Here is a 12,859-nt window from a genome sequence, read left to right on the forward strand (position 1 = left end):
TAGGCGATGGGGGGAGGGTCCAGAGGTAGAGATAGTTAGCGCGGAACATATTCCAGAGGGTAGTTTTGGGGCATTAATGGTAGGTTGACCAAAGCACATAAATCCAAGGTAAGTATAGTAGCAAGTCCTAGTTGCAATCTTGGAACACCCAATAAGAGGATAATATGCGACCGGTCTCAACTACGTAGCATGTTCACCAATGCCAGGAGTCTGGCGGACAAGATGGGTGAACTAGAGATACTATTGTATGAGGAGGATTTGGATTTTGTGGGCATTTCAGAGACCTGGATCAACAGCTCTCATGATTGGCTGGTAAACATTCAATGGTATACTCTTTATCGCAAGGATAGAGAGAGCAAAAAAGGGGAAGGTTATTCCTATATATAAAGAATAAAGTACAAGTCAATGTGAGACGTGACATCACTAAGGGAGCTAGGGAGGAGGTGGAATCCTTATGGGTATAGCTCCAAAGGGATGAAGCTAAGGGGAAAATAATACTGAGAGTATGCTATAGGCCCCCTATCCTGAGGGAGGAAGGGGAGACAGATCAGAAAATTCCGATCATGTGTAGATAATTCCGATGCACAAAGTGCCACGCATGCTCAGAATAAATTACGAGACGAAAGCTATTGGCTACTGGCCTCTTTATAGTCCCGTTGTACTTGTTCTACATCACCTTTTCCAACAACTTTGTGCAACCGTGTGTATGCAAGACAAATTTGGGGCAAAATCCTTCAGAAAAAATCAGACGGATTTTGTCGTCGGCATGTCCGGCCGTGTGTACAGGGCATAAGCGCTATAAAAAGGTGGAATAGACTGCCTCAACACCTAGTTTTGGCCAGCTCAGTAGATTGCTTTAAAAAGAGCTGGATGCAATCCGAAATGCAGAAAACTGGAATACTAACATTTATAGGTAAAAACACCAGGGGTTGTTGATCCAGGGAATATTCAATTACCATCTAGGGGATCAGGAGGGAATTTGTTTTTCCCCTGCTCAAGCAAATTGGTTGATGTTTTATTGTTTTTTTTTTTTTTACCTTCCTCTGGATCAACTGTGGGGATAGGATGGAGCATATTGAGGTTTTCTTTTTTTTTTTATATTGGTTGAAGTAGAGGGACTTGCGTCTTTTTTCAATGTGACTATTTGACTATAGTTAGAGAAGTTCTCTCTCCATATTTTAGTTTAAAGTAATACTCCTTCCAATTTTAAATTAAAGTGGTAGTAAAATCTTACCTACAGTTAAAATCAGGGACCCCTGTCACGTTGTTATTATTTTTTTATTCCCATGGGGGACATTTGTTCAATTGGCCATGGTGACCATTGGGACTGAAGGTAAGGGAAAATCAAATATCCTTGAATAGGAATGTAGAGAAGTCCTAACATTTTGTGTTATGTCTACAGGACAGTAATTGAAGTGACATCTCCCCAATGACACAAGGATGACTAAGACTAATGTACCCCTGTTCTCAAATTGCCTGAGACAAATATTGGGTCATTCCCTTATTAAAAAGGTGACTGCCAGATTTCAGAATAAGACCATCCCCATTTTACTATTATCCCATCTTCTTTTTTGGACACATAGGTATTTGAAAGAGTCCCCTATTCCTCAACATTGGGACAAGGTTGCATTACAAGGTGGAAGACTTTGCTGCGAATCCCCCCCCCCCCCCTTACAGGGTACCACCCAAAATTGAAAGGCATGTGGTCTGGTATGATACAGGAGGAGGGGGGCTGCATACCCTCTGCTCTTTCTTTCTTGGGCACCATGCTGCCCTGATAAGGTGATAAGGGTCTGGTTGGAATATTAAGGGTAATCTGTTTTTTTTTTCATAATCCAGCCCTATGATGGTTTATAATTTAGAAATGCAAACAGACTCCCTGGCTTAAAAAAAAGAATGATTTAGTGCACTTGAACATTGCAGACGTTTGGTCCTAGCTTTTCACAACTGATTCTGCAACATTTGGGGTGAATTTAGGTTTTCACAAACACCAACAGCAACCCTATACAATACCACCCTTTGTAAAAGAATTTTAGTATACTAAAATAGAAAACGTATAAAACAGTTTTAACCTTGATGTAAGGTTTTAGAAATGTTTGGAAAATTAGGGTCATTATGTACAATGTAATGTTTCATTACATCAGCGGTTTCATAATTTTCTGACCTTCGCGAGAAACCTTTTACATCTCTTTGTTTGAATACCTTACCTTCACCCTTTCATAATGTAATCATTGTGTCGTGTGTGCATAAGTGCGTTACTTATTCAGCATACACTTAAAATGCATTCTGTTTAAGGAAAGAATGGATCTATCAGAAAAAGAAGAATTCTTGCTTCAGAAAATAGTCCGATGTTATTTGAAAGTTAAATGCTGTTAAAATTGGGGTAGTTAATTCCCAGAGAACAACTTCATTACAGACTAGGCCAATGGCAGTGAGCCCTATCTGATCCCTTGGCATAACAGGACTTTTTAGATAAGCTAGTGTAATAACCACCCTCAATGAGTTAAAGTGGAAGAAAAGCTATGTTTAACTATTCTTAAAAGCGATCCCTCCCCCTGTCCTCCTACTTATCCTGCCATACCTGCATAAAAGGATGCCTGTACTTACCCATTTTTAATTCTTTCTAGTCTGGTGATATGACCCTGTAGCTCCGGCTCCCCATATCAGTGAGTGGCGGCTGCAGGGAAGAGAAGGGAGCATTGACAATGGGTGGAGCATGGAAGCCTATGGGTGATGTCACAGCAGCTGGAATTCCTGGCTCCCTCCCAATGCTCCCTGAGTTGCCTCTCTCTGTTGGGCCCCTCCTATTCTCGCTCTATACCTCTTCCTTGGGCCAGTTGATAACCTCCCATGGCTTCCAATACCACCTCTACGATGACATCCAGATCTATCTTTCCACTCCTCAACTCATTCCCTCGATCTCCTCATGGATCTCAAACTTACTGAATGACATATTGGTATGGATGACACACCACTTTTTAAAACTCAATCTTTCCAAAACTGAGCTTGTTATATTTCCTCCTTCCTGGTTCCCCCCCCCCCCCCCCATGACTTTACCATTAAGATCAACAGCACAACTATTGTTCCCTCCACACATGCCAGGGTGCTGGGTGTAATCCTTGACTCCACAACATCTCCAGAATTCGAACCTTCCTGTGGCACTGACACCACAAAGCAACTTATTCACTCCTTGATTATTTCCCGCCTCGACTATTGCAACTCTCTCCTTAATGGCCTACCCTTATGCAGGCTATTCCCCTTCAGTCAATTATGAATGCTGCTGCTAGACTAATACACCTCGCTAACCAATCCATGACTGCTGACCCTCTTTGCCAATCCCTTCACTGGCTTCCCCTACCCCACCGTATAAAATTAAAAATGCTAACCACAACATACAAGGCCATCCACAACATCGTCCCCAGCTACATCCCCAACCTCATCTGCAGATATTGCCCCAATCGCCCCCTCCGCTCCTCCCAGGACCTCCTGTTCTCTAGCTGCTTTGTTACCTCCTCTCATGCTCGCCTTCAGGACTTCTCCAGAGCCTCTCCCATTTTCTGGAATTCCCTGCCCCAGTATATCTGATCAACCCCTAACCTGTCCACCTTTAGGAGATCTCTGAAAACTCACTTATTCAGGGAAGCCTATCCCACACCCACCTAACAACTGTCCCGAGCCACCCCTATCAAATCATTCCTCACATCTATTACCTTTTGTACCACCACCCCCTCCCATTAGAAAGTAAGCTCTACAAGCAGGGCCCTAATGTCCCTTCTGTATTGAACTGTACTGTAATTGTGCTATCCCCCTCTACATTGTAAAGCGCCGCGTAAACTGCTGGCGCTATATAAATCGATAATAATAATAATAATAAAATATATCTATCTATCTATCTATAGCTATATATATATATATATATATGTATATATATATATATATATATATATATATATATATATATACATTCACAACCTGGTGAAGTAGCTTGACTAACTGGTCACAGTCTTGCTGGGGGTATCCTATCACTGAGTTGTAAATCCCTTGTTTTTATGTGATGAATGTTATTGTGCAAATATTTGAGTGCTTTAGAAGCATATTTCAAGTGTTATGTGCATTTAGGTTTCTGCTGGGGAAATCTGTTATTACAGGCTAAAAAACATGTTTAAAAAAAAAAGTTTGATCTGTGCGTTTTCTAGCATGCCTATGCCCAAAAAATGCCCAATTCTGCTTTAGAAGTAGCTCAAATAGCTTGAATCGATGTAACTATGTATATGCCATGCCTGGCCATTGTTCCTGGAAGCTGGAAATCACAGAAGTAGAAACCACTACTTCATTGATTTCCACTAGCTTCTGGGTCATGCCCTACTGCATTGTGAATACAGGAGGTCGACCGCACGGCACAGGCTGCCTTCAGAGAATGCTTTGCATTTTCTGAATGAATGCAAAGTATCCTCTGATTGGATGAGGCAGAGAGGTAGGCCAAGACGGTGGCGAGTGGCAGACCTTCTGTGTTCACGCAATCTATGAATAGAGGATGGGTGTATGAATGAATGGTCCGCCTCCTCCATTCATAAAGCACTTTTCAGTCATGCAATCTACCTATAGTACAGCTGCTATGAATGTGGGGGGGTGGGGGGTGAAAAGGGCAGGCATAATGGGCACTCTTAGCAAGTGCATATAACGAGTGAACATAGCAGCAATGGGCTGGGAATTGGATGCCAGAATGTTTAGGGCAGCACAGTGGCTTAGTGGTTAACATTTCTACTTGGCAGCACAATGATCATTGATTCAAATACCAAACACGACACTGCCTGCACAGATTTTGCATGTTCTCTTGCATGTGCGTTTCCTCACACACTACAAAGACATGCCCATAGGTAGATTGGCTCTAGTATATGTATGAATTTGAGTTAGGGACCTTGGATTGTAAGTAAGCTTCTTGAGGACAAGGAGTGTGTAGTGTGTTATATCACTACAGAGTGGTGTGAGCATAAAGAACTGCATAAATATTTGGTGCTGTTTAAAATATAAAAATAATTTAACGTAGTTCTAAATGCTGCATTCTATGCATGAAGGTAAAAAAAACCTTCTCTATGCAGCAGCCCCCCCCCCCCCCCCCCAGTCCCCCTAATGCTTACCTGAGCCTGATCTTTCTCCAGCGATGTGCATGGGAGCCCCAGCTATGGGCTCCTGCTGCTATCAAGCACAGCCAATCAGCCAATGAGGAGAGAGAGGGAGTGGGGTTTGTGTGTGAATGGATTCGCAGAGCATTGGCTCGGCAGTGTGCCTGCTTGGGTGCCCCTATTGCAAGCTGCTTGCTCTTGACAATTTCATGGGTCAGATGGTAAGTGCACCAACTAGAAAGGAAGCGTTACTAGACCTACGGATTACCAACAATACAGACCTGATCACGGATGTGGAAATATGGGGCAATTTAAGAAACAGTGATCACAGGTTAATTTGTTTTAGTATAAATCACACAAATAGGAAACATAAGGGGAATACAAAGACACTGAATTTCAAAAGAGCCAACTTTCCTAAACTATGATCCTGGCTAGAAGATAATAATTGGGATAAAATCTTAGGAACAAAGAACACAGAGAAAAATGGGTATGCTTTAAGAGCATATTAAATAAGGGCATTAGCCAGTGCATCCCAGTGGGAAATACTGTAAATTTAAAAGAGCTAATAAAAGGCCTGGGTAGCTTAACGCCAACATAAAAATGAATATAGAAGCAAAGGAGAAGGCCTTCAAAAAATACAAGGCTGCGGGATCATCATCAGCATTCCAACTTTACAAAGAATGCAACAAGAAATGTAAGTGTGCAATCAGGGCGGCTAAACTAGGACATGAAAGGCACATAGTGGAGGAGAGTAAAGAAAGTCCCAAGAGATTCTTTAAGTACATAAATAGTAAGAAAGGGAGTTCAGATCATATTGATCCCATAAAAAATGATGAAGAGAATCTGGTTACTAAGGATGGAGAGATGGCGAAGGTATTGAATTTATTCTTCACCTCAGACTTCACGAGGGAATCGGGGGACTTCAGTAGCCAAAACTGCAATGTTTATCCTCAGGACATGTCACAGGAAGCATCCTCATGACTAACATAGTACTGAATTAGAATTAGACTTGAAAAACTCAACATTAATAACTCCCCGGGACCAGATGGATTGCACCCGAGGGTCCTTAAGGAACTCGGTCAAGTAATTGCCAGACCATTGTTCCGAATTTTTATGAACAGTCTACTGACTGCAATGGTACCAGCTGATTGTAGAAAAGTTAATATAGCACCAATATTTAAAAAAGGGCCAAGTTACATCCCTGGGAATTGCAGACCAGTTAGCCTAACATCAATTGTATGCAAGCTCTTGGAGGAGATGATAAGGGACTATATGCAAGATTTTAGTAATGACAATGGTATCATTAGCAGTAATCAGCATGGATTGATGAAGAATCATTCTTGTCAAACCAATCTGTTAACCTTCTATGAGGAGGTGAGCTGCCATCTAGATAAAGGAAGGCCCATAGACGTGGTGTATCTGGATTTTGCAAAAGCATTTGATACAGTTCCACATAAACATTTACTGTACAAAATAAGGTCCATTGGCATGGACCATAGGGTGAGTACATGGATTGAAAACTGGATACAGAGGGTAGTGATAAATGGGGAGTCTCAGAATGTTCCGGGGTGGAAAGTGGGGTCCCCCAGGGGTCTTTTCTGGGACCAATCCTATTTAATTTATTTATAAATGATCTACAGGATGGGATAAACAGCACAATCTCTGTATTTGCGGACAATACTAAGCTAAGCAGGGCAATAACTTCTCTGCAGGATGTGGAAACCTTGCGAGAAGATCTGAACAAATTAATGGGGCGGGCAACTACATGGCAAATGAGGTTTAATGTAGAAAAATGTAAAACAATGCATTTGGGTGGCAAAAATATGAATGCCATCTACTCACTAGGGGGAGAACCTCTGGGGGAATCTAGGATGGAAAAGGACCTGGGGGTCCTAGTAGATGATAGGCTCAGCAATGGCATGCAATGCCAAGCTGCTGCCAGCAAAGCAAACAGAATATTGACATTCATTAAAAAGGGTATTAACTCCAGAGATACAATTATAATTCTCCCACTCTACAAGACTCTGGTCCGGCCACACCTGGAGTATGCTGTCCAGTTCGGGGCACCAGTCCTCAGGAAGGATGTGCTCGAACTGGAGAGAGTCCAGAGAAGGGCAACAAAACTAATAAAGGGACTGGAGGACCTTAGTTGTGAGGATAGGTTACAAGCACTGAACTTGTTCTCTCTGGAGAGGAGACGCTTGAGAGGGGATATGAATTCAATGTACAAATACTGTACTGGTGACCCCACAATAGGGGTAAAATGTTTCCACAAAAGGGAATTTAATAAGACACGCATCCATTCACTAAAACTAGAAGAAAAGCAGTTTAACCTTAAACTGCGTAGAAGGTTCTTTACTGTAAGAGCGTTAAGGATGTGGAATTCTCTTCCACAGGCAGTGGTTTCAGCGGGGAGCATTGATAATTTAAAAAACTATTAGATAAGCACCTGAGCGACCACAACATACAGGGATATACAATGTAATACTGACATAAAATCAAACACATAGGTTGGACTTGATGGACTTGTGTCTTTTTTCAACCTCACCTACTGTGTAACTGTGTAACATGTCTTTAAGATGAAATTTACAATGTGTCATAAAATTATTTAGTTTGACATTGGCAAGCAAATTACTTCTCTTCCCCAGCAGTTCAGGTGAAGTTTATATCAGCTCTTGCGGATAGTAATTGAATAAATGTTCTGTTCTTTCATTAAAACAAAGCACGATGGACTGTAAATTATAAGGGCTGATCTGAGTTCACGTAGTCATAGAGAGGTCACCCCCATCCGCTAGAGGAGGAAGGAAGAACTAACTGTTATATGACCTTGGCTTCACCTAAAGGAGATAGACCACATAAATTAGTATTATTTCCACTAGAAAATGTGTGAACGTTCATGAAGGGTTTCATTTTTGCTTAATGTTTTTTGGCCTTTGGTATGGTCCTAGTGATTCTACATACATTGATATACATTAATACCCCATTATACAATTTATTTAGCTGGGCACACATTTTTTGGTAAGGTGTGATATATACAGTGCCTTGAAAAAGTATTCATACCCCTTAAAATTGTCCACATTTTGTCATGTTATGACCAAAAACATAAATGTATTTTACTGGGATTTTATTTGATAGACCAACAAAAAGTGGCACAAAATTGTGAAGTGGAAGGAAAATGATAAATTGTTTTCAATTTTTTTTTACAAATAAATATGTGAAAAGTGAGGTGTGCATTTGTATTCAGCCCCCCTGAGTCAATACTTTGTAGAACCACCTTTCGTTGCAATAACAGCTGCAAGTCTTTTTGGGGGTGTCTCTAACAGCTTTCCACATCTATAGAGTGAAATTTTTGCCCACTCTTTTTTGCAAAATAGCTCTAGCTCTGTCAGATTGGATGGAGAGTGTCTGTGAACAGCAATTTTCAAGCCTTGCCATTTATTCTGAATTGGATTTAGGTCTGGACTTTGACTTGATCATTCTAACACATGAATATGTTTTAAACTAAACCATTCCACTGCATCTCTGGCTGTATGTTTAGGGTCGTTGTCCTGCTGGAAGGTGAACCTTTGCCTAAGTCTCAAGTCTTTTGCAGACTCTAACAGGTTTTCTTCTAAGATTGCCCTGTATTTGGCTCCATCCATCTTCCTATCAACTCTGACCAGCTTCCCTGTCCCTGCTGAATAAAAGCATCTCCACAACATGATGCTGCTACCACCATGTCTCACGGTGGGGATGGTGTGTTCAGGGTGATGTGCTGCTGTGTTAGTATTTTGCCACACATAGCGTTTTGCTTTTAGGCCAAAAGGTTTAATTTTGGTATCATCTGAGCAGAGCACCTTCTTCCACATGTTTTCTGTGTCCCCCACATGGCTTCTCGCAAACGGGACTTCTTTTGGCTTTCTTTCAACAATGGCTTTCTTCTTGCCACTCTTCCATAATGTCCAGATTTGTGGAGTGCACGACTAATAGTTGACCTGAGGACAGATTCTTCCACCTGAGCTGTGGATCTCTGCAGCTCCTCCAGAGTTACCATGGGCCTCTTGGCTGCTTCTCCGATTAATGCTCTCCTTGCCCGGCCTATCAGTTTAGGTGGACAGCCATGTCTTGGTAGGTTTACTCTTTACACTTTCGCATGATGGATTGAACAGTGCTCCGTGAGATGTTCAAAGCTTGGGATATTTTTTTATAACCTAACCCTGCTTTAAACATCTCCACAACTTTATCCTGGACCTGTCTGGTGTGTTCCTTGGCCGTCATGATGCTCTTTGTTCACTATGGTTCTCTAACAAACCTCTGAGGGCTTCACAGAACACCCGTATTTATACCAAGATTAAATTACACACAGGTGGACTCTATTTACTAATTAGGTGACTTCTTAAGAAATTATTTTCACTAGATTTTAATTAGGGGTATCATCATAAAGGGGTCTTAATACAAATGCACGCCACATTTTCATATATTTACTTGTAAAACAAATTTAAAACCATTTATAATTTTCTTTCCACTTCACACTTATGTGCAACCGTGTGTTTGTATGTTTTTGGTTGTAACATGACAAAATGTAGACAATTTCAAAGGATACTTTTTTTTTGTTGAATACTTTTTTGAATACTTTTTCAAGGCACTGTAGATATTACTACACCTGTATACTCATTTTGGTAATATTGTTTTCTAAAAATTATTTTAAATTCTACATAATCTAAATACAAGAAATGTAACAAAACCTTAAAGCGGGAGTCCGCCGGGAGTTCCGCCGTTTTTTTTTTTAAAAGCCAGCAGCTACAAATACTGCAGCTGCTGACTTTTAAACTAAGGACACTTACCCGCCCAGCGCGCCTGCGATGTCGGCACCCGAAGCCGATCTCTCGATCGTCTCTCGGGTGCTGCCGCCGCCATCTTGGGTATGGGAATCAGGAAGTGGAGCCTTTCGGCTTCATTTCCCGGTTCCCTACTGGGCATGCGCGAGTCGCGCTGCGCAATAAGGATGGTCCCGCTGCCTCTGGGATCCGTGTGTTTCCCAGCAGGCAGCGGGGGACTTTCGGAAAGGGGCGTAATCTACGCCCCTTTCCGCAGATAGCTATGCCAGAAGTGGGTGCAGATACCTATACTGTACAGGTACCTGCACCCCCCTCCCCCCTGAAAGGTGCCAATTGTGGCGCCGGAGGGGGGAGGATTCCAATGAGCGGAAGGTCCACTTTAGGGTGGACCTCCGCTTTAAAATAAATATGTTCTTTTTCTAGTTTGACCAAGGTTAGTTTTACATTGACTAGTGTTACTGTAGATAAAAAGTGCAAATTCTTTGCCATAATTTTTTTCCAATTATTATAAAACTAACAATATTTTTTTGGTACAAAGAATAATGAAATTAAAAAACAAAGAAAGTTGCAGTTTACACGTTTTTCCTTTAACACGTTTGCTGCTGTTGTTTTTTTTGCACACATTTAAAAAATAATATTGGGCCTGAAGATTAGCTAAAAACCCGAAACAGTATACAGTTTGTAAAAGCAGACACCCTGGAAAATAAAAAAGCTGTAGTTTAAATTTTTTTAGGTCACACAATATTTGTGTAATGGTTCAAAGAGTATGTAAACCTCACCTTTTAAAACAACCTATTCAGTTTAAAACACAAATGAAAGGCAAAATATTTGTGTATAGCTATAAAAAATTATAAATACCTTTTCTTCCCTTTTTTTATAAGTGATCACATTCGCTCTGATCTCAGCTGCATAGAGTGATGGGGAGGAGAAATAGCAGGACACTGGTCTTCTCAGTAAATGGCTATGCGGGGGGGGGGGGGGGGTGGTGGTGTCAAGACAAGTCTGATTATTGGGTGTGCAGGCTTAGTTCCAGCAGAGCTAAAGAACTGACCATGCATTTCTTTCATGCATAGTGTGGCCAGGTTTTCTGGCATAATATTTTTATTGAAAAAATTAGGAGAATATGACAGAATGTGCAACAAATAAGTCCCACGCAATGGATAAAAGCAACAAAGTAATAAAGTGAACACAGGATTATTACATAGGGTTCAGAGGTGCACCAAATGGAAATTTTGGTGCCGAAACTGGAAATGCAGGATGCACTTGACCGTAACTGAAAATGACAGTTTTAAAAATTTTTTTTATATTTTTATATATAATTATATTATATTCGACTTTTTAATTATTATCAAGAATTTAAATGAATATGAATTTATTGTTGGCTATTATTGGCACCTTTAGCACAAGAAAAGCTCAAGAAAAATGCATTTCTTTAAATTCTATGTACATCTTCACACTGATCCCTTGCGCTTCTGTTGTGGTGTTAAAAATTCCAGATTGGTGCATATTTGGTCAGATAAAAAACTGCACCAAAAGCACCTCCGTGTTGAAATGCATTGAAAATGCAGCAAAAACACATCAATAACACACAAGTGTTACGTTTTTTATGCAGTTTTCGAGTCACATGATTGGCGCTTACGCTACTCCGTCCTCCATGCTCACAGATTGTACGTATGACACACGCATGTTACGCTTTATATACACTGTGCATGCGTGAAACTCCACCTGCCCCTGACCTTCTTTCTAGTATATTCCCCCGCCCCTTCTCTTTTGGCGCAGTGGGACAGCACATGGCGGAAAAAGAGCAAGTGCATGCAGACAGCAGCAGCAATGACGAAAGCTGAGATCCATGAATGTCCCGATCCCGGAGGAGATTTAAGGCCTCAGATATGTCCTTTGTAGAGATGGTGGAGATGGTGAACATCTTGTAGAGGGCCGACTATGATGGGAAGTATGGACCTTACCCAAACTCAAATGTGAGAAAGGCCAAGATCATGACTAAAGTTGTGAAAAGTCTGCACAGGAATTTTGGGGTACGAAGAGCCAAGGATCAATTGAGGAAATGCTGGTCAGACCTTAAATTTAGGGAGCACAATCAGTACAGAAGGATCAAGAGAGTGCTGCAAAAAAGTAAGTATTTGTCGTGTGTTCCTATTATTATTATTATTATTAGTTTTGTGCTGGTACATGTGCTTTTCTTTACTGTTGTACAGTTTAAAATGGCAAGTTTCAGGTTCGTGGGCACAGTAATCGTTCATAGTAAACATCATTTGTTCACCCACTAATACAATGATTTTGGCAGATGCAGGTTAACTACATTTGTTCATGCCTATTTGTATTAAAAGAAGTTTGTTGTCTAGATGGGTGTCATGGTTATGCAGTGATCTTCCTGTGTTTGCTTACCTCCCCTCATGTCTTCAGACTGAGAGGCCAGCCACTTCCACCTGGTGGTGTTTATAACCTCTCCTCTAAGCATGGCTCCACCCCAGGCCTTATCAGGGAGCCCTATATTAACCTGTGCACTGCAGGCCATCAGTGCTGATCAACCATTGTGTATTCCTTTGTGTGTTAGCTTCCTGTTACCTGCCGTGTGCTCTGCTACTATTTTCCATTACCGACTTTAGCGTGTCTTGACTATCCCTGTTTGCCTGTGATCCTGACCTTTTGGCGTGTACCCGACTATTCTTGTCTGCTTGTGGCCTCGACCTTGGCTTTGTCCCTCACCATCCCTATCCTTCTGTTGCCTACTGTGGGTGTGAGCTGTGGGACCCTGGGGGTCACGACCTGGAGCCAGTTGCAGCCAAGTCCATCCTCACCACCAGAGGCGCTGGTGAACACCTGCTGGCTCTTAGACTCCGTGCCCCAGGGAATCTTACGCTCTAACCCCAGTGGGATCTGTCCCCCGTCTGTAGCAGTCAG

Source organism: Lithobates pipiens, unplaced genomic scaffold (assembly GCF_037356315.1).
Source record: "Lithobates pipiens isolate NorthernLeopardFrog02 unplaced genomic scaffold, aLitPip1_a1.2 Scaffold_17, whole genome shotgun sequence".
NCBI classification, from domain to species: domain Eukaryota; kingdom Metazoa; phylum Chordata; class Amphibia; order Anura; family Ranidae; genus Lithobates; species Lithobates pipiens.